At 33.5% G+C, this 15,277-nt stretch overlaps 1 long non-coding RNA gene across 1 annotated transcript; it reads right to left on the reverse strand.

The window, feature by feature from the left end:
• Positions 1-1,810: 1,810 nt before the first annotated feature.
• LOC108370376 (uncharacterized) lies at positions 1,811-15,032 on the reverse strand. Its single transcript, XR_001848626.1, has 3 exons — positions 15,022-15,032; positions 14,724-14,725; positions 1,811-1,907 (listed from the first exon to the last, which is right to left on the reverse strand). It is a non-coding gene; the product is annotated as an uncharacterized LOC108370376 (long non-coding RNA).
• Between the last annotated feature and the right edge of the window lie 245 nt (positions 15,033-15,277).

Raw genomic sequence — 15,277 nt, forward strand, 5'->3', positions numbered from 1 at the left:
TAAACTGAAAATTTGAATTTATATCGAAAACAATAACTATTTATGCTTTTCATGTTTTTTGGATTAAAATGTGATTTCTTGAAGCGCATTGGTTGTTGTTGCGCTCGTTATTGTTGCTGCTGCTGCTGCTGCTACTGCTGCTTCTGCTACTATTATTCGTTTTAATGCAAGAATGCGATTACTTTCTCGGTATAATGAAATTTATTCATTCTGTAATAAGTGAAAATTGACATTTATTTATTCAATGGCAGCAATAGTTGTTATCAAATTTGTGTATTTGGTGCATACATTTTGAATTTGACTAAGCAATTATTTATAATTTTTGTGCTTACAAAATTATTTGTAAAAAAAAATCATATTAAACTGGCTATAAAAGCCTTGAGAAGCTGAATAAAAAATTCTTAAATAAATAAAAACCGAATTTTGTAACTTATAACCTATAAATGTACACAATAAATATTATAAATTTATAGAAAAGCCGGCTAATTTCCCCAGAAATTTGAAGCGTTTTCTGCGGAGTGCGAAGCCCTTGTTTAAAAAATTCGTTTATAGTTGTTAAGTTAAATGAAGTATTACAGCAATGTGGATGTCAAACAAAAGGAAGTCACAATTTATTTCGAAGGCGTTGCCACCTTTGCAAAAAGTTAAAATCGATTTAAATAACCTGTTAAACAAAATATTTTAACATCGTTATTAAACAAAAGAAGAAGATTAAGAAATATTTATTTCAAAAATATTTTAAAGGAAACTGCCACCTGTTTAGATATCCTAAATCAATTTAATTAGCAAGTTAAATACAATATTTTGATATGGGTATAAAACGATGGTAGCTTTGCCAAAGCTGTTTGTATTGCGAAAATATGTTCGCCGCGGGTTGCCACCAGTTTTCGAATTTCAATTGACAAGCTAAATGAAATGCTTCAAATATTATAACTGGGAAAGTTTGTGAGTGAGTATATGTGTTGGTCCTTCCTTGTGTAAAATATCACATACAGATAGTTTATAAGCTGGATTTTTTTAAGAGGTGCCACCTGCTTAAGTTATTAGTTAATCGAAGTTCTAAAATAAGGATGCCAAACGAACGGAATTAAAAAAACTTCATTACAAAATTATTTTTAAGAGGATTGCCACCGGTTTAAAAAGTCAAATTGCATTTTAATAATAAGTTGAATGCTGTATTCCGATATGGATGGCAAACGAATGGCGCTTAAGGAAGCTTTGTTTCGAAAGTATTTTGAAGAAAGTTGCCATCTACTCAAAATTCCAATTCCGTAAGTTCAATTAATTATCGGAAAAGGTATAAGGAGGCTTTGATTCGAAAATATTTTTAAAGAGGGTTAGGTACCACCTATTAAAGAGTCAAACAAAGTTTAATCAACAAGTAAAATTAAATATTACAAACTGAAAGTGGTTGCCACCTGTTTAAACATCTAACTAGTTGTTTTGTTGCGAAAACAGCTTGGAAGAGGAGGGTGCAATCTGTTTAAATAAAAAAAAGATTACATCAAAGGGGACATTTGCAAAATGAAATATCTTTCGTCTTTAGCGCAGAGAAAATTTTTTTTAAAAGAATGGTCAGATATAAAAATAATTTAAAAACATATGTATTGTAAGTTGTTTTGTTTTCTACTGAAATGGCCAATTTAGCTGAAACTCGACAAATTAACCAAGTTCAGGACAATAAGCATATTTTTTTAATAAAATTAATGGTTTTCGGTGATATAATTTTATTTTTTTTTGTTACATTTGAAATCATAAAACTTGACTGATTTAAGCTCGGACCGAGTTGTGGGCAAAAGCTAGTATGTAATACATATCGACACCTGAGTGGAAGATCGACCTATCTCGGCAGCCACTTCGAAAACGCCCTGTCTCAGAAATCTTTTCAAGAACTCCCTATCACAGAACTCGGCTCAAAAACGTCCTCTCTCAGCTGCTGATCCAAAAGCGCCCTAACTCAATATATTTTCAATGTGTTATCAGCTGAGATAGGGTGCGATCTTCAATCCAATTCTGTGATATAGTTTTTTTAAACAAAATTCTGAAATAGGGCGGTCTTTAATCAAATTCGGAAGTAGAGCGTACTGAAAATTTTTCTGAGATAGGGCGTTTTAGAAGTCGCTGCCGAGATATATAGGTCGATCTTCCACTCAGGTGTCGATATATTCATCTCAGCTTGTTTCCCAACCTTAGATTAATAACATCCCTTTTCCGTAAGAGTAACTCTTATATTTTTTACAACCCTGCTGATTTCTTCCACAATCAGTTGGAAAGTACTTCCTCGGTTTTTCAGCCAAACCAACGTACCAAAAGGAAATGCTAACCAAAAGGAAATGTTAAGCATTCCACACCATAGCAAAAATCGAACTTGTTATACGAAATTATATAAATTAAAAATCTGTAATTTATTAGAAAAAAAAAACCAAAGAAATATGCTTTATAAATAAACGCAATGTTTAAGGCTAAATCAAGTCGAAATTTTCCTACAGTGACGCTTGAGCATTGAAGTACGAGTTATTATTCACCCTCCACTGAGCCGTAGAATTTAATGCAAATGCATTTCTTTTCCATTATATTGTCGAATAAATAACTTAATAATTAAAACAAGACTGTAGAAAATAAATAACTGCACTCAGTACATACAAACTTACTACCTAAAACTACTTGAATTAAAAGGTTCTAAGTTTGAATTGGCTTAAAAATGAGGTTAATAACAAACACGAACTTCTTCCTAATGTACGCAAATCATTACATGTTTTATGGAATTTCGAGAATATGTGACTATTTACCAATATAAGAAAATATTTACATTTCAATGCTTTAATATAAAATACATACTTTACCTGAATTGTAAATGATTTTATTGTAGTGCTAGCCATGCTCATATATCCCCAACTTTTAGGCTTAAATTAATAGCACTTTTACTTAATGGCATGCCATTACTTAACTACTGCACAAAGTAATTATTGGTTATTTATTGAAGGATGACAACTTTGTTTGTTTAGTGATTGAAATCATTAGCTCATGCAGCAATTAACATGTAGGAAAATCAACTAAAGACCTCATTAGTTTTCTTTTGTATGGATAAATACCTGTGTCCTACCTTATCTGGTATGGATAAAGACAATTTTATTGTTAGCACATTTAAGCCTCAAAAACTGTAATTTTCCAATACTGTATGATTTGGGTCTGGTTCAAAAACTATTCCGAATTTCTTTACTTCCTTTCTAGTTATGCCAGTTGATCGAACCGCATGCAGATAGGCTCTGCTGCACTTAGTCCCATCCCAACATAGCCATCTGTGCTGGGTATGGTAATTAACACGTTAATTGACACGTTTTCTCAAACCGGTTTCAGCCGTATTTTTATTTTAGGCGTTTTTTTTTTTAATCTAGATTTTTCGAATACCGAGTAAATCGGTTTTTACAAATCAAATAAACCGGGCTTTCGACCAGACTATGTTTACACCAGCAAATAAAAATTCTATACATTTATTTTATTGAAAAGGGAACTAGAAAATTTTTACAATGGGTATTAGTGGAAACGCGTAAATGCCTCGTAAACACGTAAACCTCGTAAATAAACCGATTTTATATACAAAATTAAAGTTCACGAGGTTTACATTGTTAAGAGGCATTTACGCGTTTAGATATATTGCCCAAATATTTCCGGTAATATTATTTTGTATCAACTTAACTTCACTTAACGCGGACGGATATGTACCTAAAAACAGGCACGTTAACAAACAAAAGTACATAGTACAAACATATCTGTGGACTTTTGACAAAACAAATTCTCTCCAGTGAGGTCATTTTCTCTTCAAAGCAGTAATGCATTGAGTTCGTGAATGATATTTTTATGTTTAGTCATTAATAGGAGTAGTTTAAGATGCTATCTTAATGAAAGTTAAATAAAAAATTTTAAATTTTTAAATGGTAATTACCTATATAATTTATTCTAAATTCCAACCTGCCGAAAGCACAGTGGTTGTTTTGTCAAAAGTCCACAGATATGTATTTGAATACATGTCTGAATAGTACTACCAACTAAGTGGCATAACTACGAGCATCAACTAAAAATCCCATTAAAGCCAGACAATCCTGGTACTCAAAGTTGAATTGCTTTTGTGTTGTCAGTAATTATAACGCCATTATCAACAAATATGCAAACACACAAAACAAATGTCTCTATTTAAGTAAGTATGGAGTGTGCTGTTTAAGCAACTATAAGTATTTGGAGATTTCAATGTGCATATGTACGCTTTTTTATGTTTCCAAATATGTACAATACTACTGTTTTCAGTAGTGAATGCACTTGCACTTGTAATTTGGTGATCTATATATGTATGTATGCATGCATACTATACACAAATATACATATATGTTAGTTACAAATGTACGTACTTGTATGATATGAAAAAATTTCCCATTAATTACTACACAGTTTCAAACACATTAACTTTTTATTAAGAGTTCACGTAAGTAGCATAGACTTAGAGCATTTTTAAATAAGTTCCGCCTTACTCTATGCATAGCTTCGTTTGAGTAGATATGTACTATGAAAAAGGTCAGCGCCGCCAGCGAAGTCAATTCACCGGGACTAAGCCTGGTAAACAAACTTTTGTGAAGGCAGCGTGTGGATATGACCACTTCCAAAACCACGAAACCACGAATATTTTGTAAATGTCTGGCAGGTAACCTAATCTAACGATGCAGCTCCAAGACACTGAAATGGTAATACATGATGATAGCACAGCTAATATACATATATTCATCATTTTGCGGTTGCCTGCGTTTCAATACCTACTCTGGCACATCGCATCTTTCAGCAACAATAACTGGCATATATGTACATATCCTCTAAGAATATGGAGAAGCAAGGTCAGCGCTCCTGACAGCACTGTCTCCCAGAAACAATTTACCGAGATCCATCATTTCTAACAAAAGACTCCAATCAGAGGTAGGCAACAAGGCAACTTGGAGATTTTCTTCCCTCGAAAGGTTAGTACACTGACGACTTGAAAACTTCAGGTAGAATAGGGACGGATTCTTTGAACCCAAACCCAGCTAAACTCAATTACGAATAGAGGATCATCCTAAGCGCTAGCCAAGCGACGCTCAAAGCTCTTCAGTCGTTGGAGATCACATTATCATTTGTCCTTGAGTGCATTGAGAAACTTAACTCTCTCTGTAAGTTAAAAATAAATTTAAATTAAGTAAACATTGTTTAACGAACTTTACTTATAGTTTGCAATAAAATATTTGTTTCAAGTTTAAAAATTCTATCTTTAAAGAAACATTCTCTTTTATTCAAAAGACTTGTTGTAAAATTCGGTTTTATTTGAATATTTTGATACTGGTTTGCAGCAGCTTCATGAAATATAAAAACTAAATGAGAATTCTAAATCGAAAACTGCTTTGTTTTTAGCTCCAAAACGCTTATGAAAAAGCTTGCTGTATGAACACTTTCATATAGCTACAGCAATTTGAAAGCTTCAATCAGCCCGGAACGGCTTCGCTCGGCTCGGCTCCGCTCCGCTTTCTGTGTGAACGTACCCTAAAGCATTCTTTTTGCACTTATTTATTTCAATCATTGGAGTTCCAGAAACAAGTATAACTAGTTAGCCCGCATGGCGTTAAAACGCCAAAACTGAGTTTAGCTTTTTAAACAGGTTGAAACACTATTCAAAACCCCAAAAAAATTTCCATAAGATTCATATAAACACATTTCTGAGTGAAGCGAGCTCTCGCATGGTGTCGGTTTTTCTTTTCATAAAATTTCTAAACACTCTATACAGCTAAAAGTTTTAGCTTCAAAAAATAAAACGTTATTGCACATCTATGTACAATCCCAGTTCTATAATTTTGGAAATTCGAAATAACGGTGTATGAAAATCTAATCAAAAAAATAGATAGCAATCCAATTAAAAGTATTATCAAACTAATGTTTTCTCTAAAATCTTAAATTTCGCAATAATATTTCGATACTCCATTTAACTTGTGTATAAGTAAAACAAATTCGACTTTTTACACAGGTGGAAACCCTCTTTAAAAGTATTTTCCAACTAAAATCTTTTTCGTCTAGCATTGGGATACATATTTCAATTAACTCATCAATTATGTTGAATTTGATTTTTCTAACACGTGGCAACTCTCCTAAATACAGTTCAGAAACAAATTATTTTCAAACTCATTTCGATTGATACCCATATTTTGACAATCTATTTAAATTATTAAAAAATTTAAATTGAATGTTTTCAACAGATGGCAATCCTCTTCAGACACCCTAAAAACATTATAAACGTTCAAGGTAAATATTTCTAAACACTCGTTTGTTTGATAACCACATTTATTTACTTATTATTATTTTACAATTGCATACAATTTGTGTATAATGCAACTAAATTCGACTTTCAGAACAGGCAGCAACCTCCTGAAAGCAATTTTCGAACTAAAAATCTTCTTAAACATCTTTCCTATGACATTGTTATAACTATTTTGAGTAACCGATGAATTTAGTGAAATTAAATTGTTTAAACACGCGGAAACCCTAGTAAATATAGTTTAGAAATAAAGGGTTTTAAACCCATTTAAATTGATAACCACCTTTTTGTAGTTCATTTAACTTATTCAATAATTTGAATTTAATCTTTTACGCTGATGGCAACCCTCAGGCACATCAAAACTATTGTAAATTGTCAAACTAAATATTTCTTGAAACTTTTACAATTTACAACCATTTTTAGGATTCCATATAACTTGGATATAAATTAATTTAATTCAACTTTTCAAACAGGTGGCAACCCTTTCCAAAATAATTTCAAACTATTACCTTCTTAAACCTCTTTTTTCTGACACCCATTTGGTGATACGTTATTCACTTACCCAATTCCTTTAATTAAAATTGTATTCGATTTTTTAAAGATGTGGCAACTCTACTAAAAGTAGCTAAGGTATAAAGCCTTTTCAAAATCAATTCTGTTGATAACCTTATTACAACTATTTATTTAACTTTTTTAATAAATTGAGCTTAATTTATTAACAGGTGGCAGCTTCTCTCGAAAAATTTAAACCTTACTGCAACTGTACAGTCCAAGCCTTTTAAATTGACAACTCATTTTTGAAAATCAACCAAACGGTGCGGACTATAATGGCACTGATTAGTAAATAATTAAATTTTAAATGTTTAACAGGTGGTAACTCTTTTCGAAACGGTAAAACCTTGTTGCACATCGGACAAACGGTGCAGATCAGATGACCTGTACAAAAAATCCCTTCGCGTATTCTATATATATATGTAGATAGATAAAAATAAATCAAGCACTTCAGCAATTTTAGCCTTAATACGTTGACTTCAGGGAAGTAGTAGCGAAATTACGATTTTTTTTATTGTCACTCGAACAAGGCATACCTTTTCTTAATGACTTTGAGAAGTTTTCAAATAGAATGTTCATATTAGAGGAAATGAAAGCAGGCATCAAATACAGCATATCAGCGAAGTTTCAAAAGTGTGCTACCATATTGAAAAAATAGCAGCATGCAGAATATTTGTCGCAGTTATTTTGAAAGTTTTGAAATTTAACGATTATTTCATTTTCAAAGTTTAATATACATTAATCATATAAACAAACCAAACCGATTTCAAAATCAAGAACACCGTTGTAAAGATATTGTTCTGTAGATGAGGAGAGTTTTTGTGGTTTCAAAATTGGTTGAAAATAACGGCCAAAATCGTTTTAAAATTTCCGTATTTGTGTATTGTAGTTGTTGAAACCTCTTCAATTTTAGTTGCTTTACTTCGTATTTGAAATGCAACTTTATGATAAAGATAAATGTGATGATGAAGAAATAAATGATAACGATCAAGACAAAAAAGTGCAGTGAAATTGAGGATAAAAACGAAAATGAAAACAATGAGAAATACATATGAATTAGGTTAACTGAAATGGTAAGACAATTTATTGAAATTTTTCGATAGGAATCGAAATAAATTCAGTCATAAAAAATTTAGTTATAGAAATTTATGCAGTTACCGAAATTTATCGATCATCGAAGTTTATTGAGTTATCGCAACGTATCGAATTATTCAATTTGATCAATTTTACTCAAGTTTATTGAGTTGTCAAAATCTGTGTATATACACAGAAACTTCGTTGTCGAAATTTACAGATAGTTATCGAACTCTAAAAATTTATGGGATTATCGAAATTTGTAAAGTTAATGGAAATTTTAAAGTTATCGATATTTACTCAATTTCCGCTATTTACAGAGTTCACAAAATTTATCGAGTTATCGGAATGCATCGAGTTCTCTTAACTTATTGAGTGATCGATTTTTATTTATTTAAATTAGGCCATTTATTGAATCGAAGTGTTAGAAATTTTCAAAATATATCGAGCTATCGAAATTTCAAGGTTTCTTGAGTTATAACTGCTTATCGAATTTTATCGTGTTACCAGAGTGCAACGCACTATCAAAATTTGTTAATAGCTTTTAAAAAATATGGAGCTATCAAAATTAACCGAGTTATCGAAATTCAAATAGGTATCGTAAGTTTATTGAGTTATTGATTTATATCTATATATATATATATACAAATTTATGGAGCCATCGAAACGCGCAGTTATCGAAAGCATATCGAAATTAGTCGAGTTATCGAAATTTTTTGAGTTATCGGATTGAAGTGTTTGTTGAAATTCATAGAATTATCGATATGTATTAATTTATCGACAATCTGGAATTTATCGCGCCAATTCCAAATCCTCCCAAAATCCTACAAAGTCCTTCAAATACAAAAAATTGTAGTCACGTTTTAATTCCGAAGCAGGAGATTTTTCTATAATTAATTTTGTGCCTTATATGTAAGTTAAACGCCATTGCTAGTAAGAAAATCTCTCCAAGGCTCTTAAAAGCTAGAAAAACTTCGAAATTCGACAGTAATTGGACCTTCTGGTATTGATTATAAGATGACGATAATTTGTGCAACGAAAATTCCAATTTCACAATTTTTATTGAAGAAATTAATATGGTATACATATGTATATATACGAGAGGAATACTGCAGAAAAATATTCCAATATTTAGTTACTTTTAAATAATATGACTTTTAAGTTAAGGCGAGTGAGTAAACGTGTTTTCTGCCTGTGTACGGTGCTACGGGCGTATGCGTTACATAAATATACAACTACGAATGTATTGCACGAATTGTTATTTTAACTTTTTATATATACTTAATGCATTTTTTAAGATTTTATTTAAATACAATTTCGCGATGAAATCTCATTCTTTATAGAAAACTAAAGATAATGCATTATTTAAGATAAGTGTGCCCCCACTTTGGATCAAAAACACGTTTTGCCGAAAAATGTAACAACTCGTGAGATTTACTCATATATGGACGGTAGGAGTTAGTGGATTAAAGTCTCATACTAACGGGGTTAGACTTTCGATGCTTCTTCCTTTGAAAAAAAAATAATAATACAATTCTACACGCGGCTTTTTTCAGCTTAGTATATGCAACCTAACCTAAGGTAAAGAGCAGCATTAAGTTGCGCATTATATGCGTACATAGGTAAGTTTAGGTCCAGCAACTTGGGCTTCTCGCTGCTGGGGTGTTAGCATTCAAACACAGAAACATACCAGTTTACTTATTGCTTTTTTATTTTGTAAAAGACGTCCTGCGGGAGTGATTACGCTGCGTCGCTGAAGCGAAGATATACAACGATAAATGGCTGCTGAGTAGCGCGCAGCTGTACAAATGTGAATTAATAGAAAAAATTATGTTAAGGCAGAAATGTTGTAAGTGCAAAAAAAAAAGAAAAAAGAAAATCACTATGGATAGATCATATTATGTGCGTGTTTGGTGAAAGAAAAAAGTGAAATAAAAAATTCGCGCCCGAAAATGTGTAATGAAATAAACATGTTTATTATGCGAGAGCAACCGACACCAGCACTGACCTGCAACATGACACAACCTAACATTGATGATCATTTAGGGATTTTGATAAATTAACTTATTTGCAACATGAAGATTTCATTTGTACATACAAATGCGGGTTTACAAACACGCACACAAACGTACATAGGTACATACATGTCGGCTATATGAGCCAGCAAAAATTCACGCATTGCTCTTTGGAGTACCTTTTGCACGCGTAATGCGCGCATCTCTATCCTGATATCCTTAGAGCCTTAGAGAGCTGTGTTGGTATGCCGATGAATAATAAAACATGCTGATAAAAGCAACGAACAAAAATTGTGTAAAAGAAAAATCAGAAAAAAAATCACATTAGAAATGTACTGGCATAAATGATGTTTTCCTGTAGACCCCGCAAAAATGGCAAAGGAGAATCAAAAACGTTAAATGACCAGAAAAAGTGCGAAAATTATTCCCACTCATGTTTACATGCCGCTTAGCGACTCAATTAGTTTGAGTTCTACAGCAAAGCTGCCGCGTCAATGTCGCCTTTGTTTGCTGGTACGAGCGCTGAGTGTTATGTAGTCGTAATGGAATACCTTTTACAGTAGCATACCTCAGCATCACCTGGCCATTTATTGTCCATTCAGTCCGTTTTAGGTTCAAAACGCATTCAACACTAGCATTAATGGCCATTTCTATTCACTTGTGTACTATGTTCATTTGCGTGCGCGCTAATTATCCTAGCGCCCTTACTGCTTTATCATTGGTTTCACTAAGGACTTTTCAATTGCATTTATGACAGCGTGAAGACTGAGCTTCTATAGGTTTCTGTGTAATTCTAAATTTATAGTGCATTAGGTGCATTAGAAAAAAAAATTTAATTTCTTGCGTGCGTGCATGGCTGTTAATGATTTAAACAAAAAATTAATATTTCGCGCAGACTCATTTGTAATGTGTATGTGGTGGAGCTTCTTCATGTTGCCAATATAAATGAAATGATCTACGGCATGAGGCCTTCAACGAACGGCCCATATTTTCTAGGAGAAGTTTTTTGGGCAAAAATTTTGCCTAATTATATCATACTTNAATCGACATAGGCAAGCGCAGACGGACCTTATTTACCGAAGAGGTAGTCGGATACCAACAAGCCCGAAAGAAATTCTGGCATCATGAAGAACGTCACGAAGTCGCAGAGAAAAATACTGCCTACAGGGCCATGCTGCGACCAGACGCAGCGCGAACTATGCCGGACCAATACACAACCATTTTTGCATAATAAAAATTTAGAGCCCAAAATATGTGAGTCCGATCAGCTTGAAAATCTGACCAATAGCAAAGAAGCGCAAAAAAATGAGCAAAAAGTTAAGCGACTTACTACTAGTAGCTAAGACAGAGGGAACGACTGGTTTGGGCTAAGTCCGAAATTGAAAGCGGGCTAGCTTACTTTGTGACAAGGACAAGTAAAAAACCCTTAGTTCCGGTGTTCGCAAGCCCGATTGAGGAGGCAATGACAAAAAGGCAAAGCTACTTGGAGAGCGATTTTATGGATGCGACGGTCAAAAACCCACAACGTCAAAAGCTACAGCGGTGATACTTATTGACGAAGCAAACCACTGGGTTAAATGTCAGAGGAGCGGTGGAAGGTGGTTTAAATGCCAAGGAAAAAAACGCCGAACGTGCACAGGATATCATCCTCAAAATCAAAAAGCCGGAATCTTTGTACTCTAACTATGTGCTATGCACATCCTAAATAATGTCTACTTCAAATGTACTCAACTAAAATTTCTACAACCGTCTGACATAACTAGGAGACCTATTGGTCTATGTGGGGCGGTCAGCCAGCCAGAATAACCTAACCTCACCCAGGTGACTTACGGAAGGTTTTAAGAAGGCGAAGTTCTATAAAACTACCACGGTGACCTAGTGACCAATGTCCGGAAGAAACTTAGATTAGCTTCGGTTAGATAATTTTATGACGGCAGCTCTGAAAGAATTCACTCGGAAGCCATAAAGATCCATTGCGATGCCCATAAGAGGGTTTCATCGTGCCTATCCCTACATGTTTTTAAACCATCCCGATTCTCAAGCGAAACCCAGCAGACCGTCTGATCCTCAACTCAATGGGATGTTTAAGACGTATGGTAGGTGGTTAAGCGTAAAAAAATAAGTTTCTAAAACTTAGATGAAATTAAAAAAATATATACAGGGTGTGTTAAACCACCCGTCCACCCCCTATAAAATGAACGGAAATGTTTTTTAATGAAATACGACCTTCCAATTCAGTGATGCACTATCTTTTGGTGATATTACTGAGCGGAAGGCCATTTTTATTTCATTAGACATATATTAATTTTTCCTACTAATTCGGATTCAGGGGATAAAAATACGTAACTTTTGTTTGAAACTTTTTTCTTGGAAGTGCCTTTTTTAACCTTTAAATGACCTTCGAAATTCTCAAATAAAAAAAAAAATATATTTTTATTGGAAAGCAAAAAATATGAATTACCAAGTCGGGGATGCTCTAATTTTTGGTTCGACCGGAAGCGTATTAAATATACCGAAAGTCCATTCCAGAAAAAAGATTCCAACAAAAGTTTTGTGTTTTTATGCGCAGATTCCGTATCTATGGCAAAAATATATATATCCTGTTTAAAAATGCACTACTTCCGGTCGGTTTAACCCACTTTGAGTCGAAACAGAAAATCGGTAAAACGACCAAAAGATCTTTTTAACATGAAAGGTGGTAAGGTAGACTTTCGTGCCAAAAAAAAAAAAATCTTTTTTCGCCTTTTCTCTTAGTTAAACCTGAAGGATTAGGAAAATATAGTCAAAGAAGCCTTTCAACATCCAGAGTTCGTGCCTACATTCAATGCTAGTTTCTGTATTAAAAAAAGCATGTCTTATGATTTTTTGTTTCTTTGAAAACCAAAGCAACAATTCCACTTTGCACATTTAATTCTAGCGTAGCATTTATGCAATGGTCGCGCGCCTAAAAATAGATTTTCAAAAAACCAAACATATCTAGATACCAAATTCACGCCCATCATTCAATCACTCAAACCAACGCCACAATGTCACCACCATCATTTGCCTCACCATCGCTGTTCACCAATTTACCATAACCACCAATGCTTATCGCTCCGGTTTTGCTATCGTTGACACACGCAAAGTGATAAAAGTGAAAATCCATTAAATTTTCCACAGTTAATTAAACGCAAACAACCAGCGCAATGCGTGTGCAATGATTTCACCAACCAGTTAAGGCAGCAAGAACGGGAATGTAGAGGTTAGCAGCAACAACAACAACAAAAGTAACAACAGTTGTAATAACAACAACAATGCCATGTACGAGTAGTTTGCCACAGTTCAGCGGTGCTTTTCCAATTCAAGCAAAGCGCGGCAGGCCAACCGAGGAGACAAGCCGACAATGCGAAAACCAAAAAGGTGGTGACACCACACAGCTGAGCAAAGCATATGGCGTTGTGTAAACTTTTGCACTCAAACACACAAACATTTATGCTTCTACGAGTATTTGTATATACATATATATGTATATATGTACTATATGTATGGTTACAGTACGTACATAAAAACTTACAATAACCTTTAATTCAGCTAACAACTGCAGTTGTAATGTTTGTTTGTTTTATTTTTTTTTTTTAATACAGCTTATATACATTAAAGTTCTTGTGGCTGATTGAGTTTTGCTTTAATGGCTGCTAGATTTTAATGATAACTGCCAATGGCTTAGCTTTTGAGTATCTTTCTGTACTGTGTAATGTATCCTTTTCATCACACTTTTTCACCTTTAACTCCACAGCAATGAAAAGAAGATATTCTACTTCGCAAAAGTTTTTACTTATTTGTTCTTGCTTTTAGTCACCTTACATTTATTTAAGATTCAATCATTCATCCAACATGAGCTTGTTTGTCTTCGCTGCCACCCTAGCATATCTCTCTACGCGCCAACATCCTTTGAGATTTTGCCAAGATTGTAGTGGCAGCGAAGTTGGAGTGGTATTGAGTGATTTGCTGAAAGCAAAAGCAATGAACTGCATGGAAACCAATTTTCTTAATTGACTTATTGGTTTCCAAACAGTTTACTTAAATGTAAAAGGAACGAGCATGGGAAGAATTGAGGGACAGAATATGTATGCGGAGGTGGATTTCTCATGTACATATTGAGCTAAAACACTTTCAATATTGAAATTGATGTTGTTGCTTACACATAATGAAGGTGGCAAGGTATGTAATTTGAGGGAAATAATTTCGGTCATTTAACGTTTTAATAAAGAAGTTTATGTGGTATCAACACATTTTTATTGTAGATGTCGTATTTTTCGTTTATGACATTTCATTTAAAATATTTCTATCTCTATGAGCCCTTAGGGGGGAGGTGCTCATCTCACTAAAAGTAGGCATCAGGACATTTAATGGTAATTATACTTAAGTATTGACGATTTTGCAAGATTAATATCTAACCCAAACTTTCTTTTCTCGTGGATCACTTTAAAAATTTTACTGGTTACACTGGACCCCTGGCGCTACATTTCTACCGTAAATCCAAAATTGTGAAAAAAGTGAAGATAAGATCTAACGTTGGAAATTTCTTAGCCCTCAATTCGGTGTGGTAAAAATAAAATGAAAAAGGATCAGTCCAGCGCCTTCGTCTAGACCTGCGGGCTGTGTCCGAGCCACAGCCGCTAAACTTAAACGTGGAATACGTGTTATTATTAAGATCACATTCAAGTTAAACTTCAATCATATACCATCAGCTTATAACCAGATATATTTCCCTTCATAACTACTGTAGAAATTTTTATTACTTTTTATATTAGCCTAGGTCCCCGCATTAGTATTCTTCTTTGTTTTGGTGCTCATGTTTCCATTATCTTCGTCTTTGGATTTGTGCATAAGTTTGCTAAGACTTCTGAAACAGCTGGCAACCCTACTAAATATAGTTAATACATATTTCATGTAGCTGATGAATTGAGTTAAATTTGATTTTTCAAATACGTGGCAGCCGTCCTAAATACAGTCCAGAAATAAAGCCTTTTTAAATCCGTTTCATTTGATAGCCATATCTTTAATAAATCCTTCAACTTATTAAATAATTTGCTTTTACCTTTTTAAACAGGTGGCAACCCTCATTAATGTTGTAAATAATCAAACTAAGGATATCTTTCCACCTTCGTTTCACGTCATATTTTAATAGTTCATTTAATCTATGCATAGTTTAACTAAATTCGAATTTTAAAACAGGTGGCAACCGGTTTTCGACTGACACACATATTGCTATATATATTTAAATTGTGTATATAATTCGCTTAATCCAAGTTGAATTTTTTGTCTAAAACAT

The sequence above is a fragment of the Rhagoletis zephyria genome, unplaced genomic scaffold (assembly GCF_001687245.7).
Source record: "Rhagoletis zephyria isolate East Lansing unplaced genomic scaffold, Rhagoletis_zephyria_1.1 Rzeph_scaffold_04187, whole genome shotgun sequence".
NCBI classification, from domain to species: Eukaryota; Metazoa; Arthropoda; class Insecta; order Diptera; family Tephritidae; genus Rhagoletis; species Rhagoletis zephyria.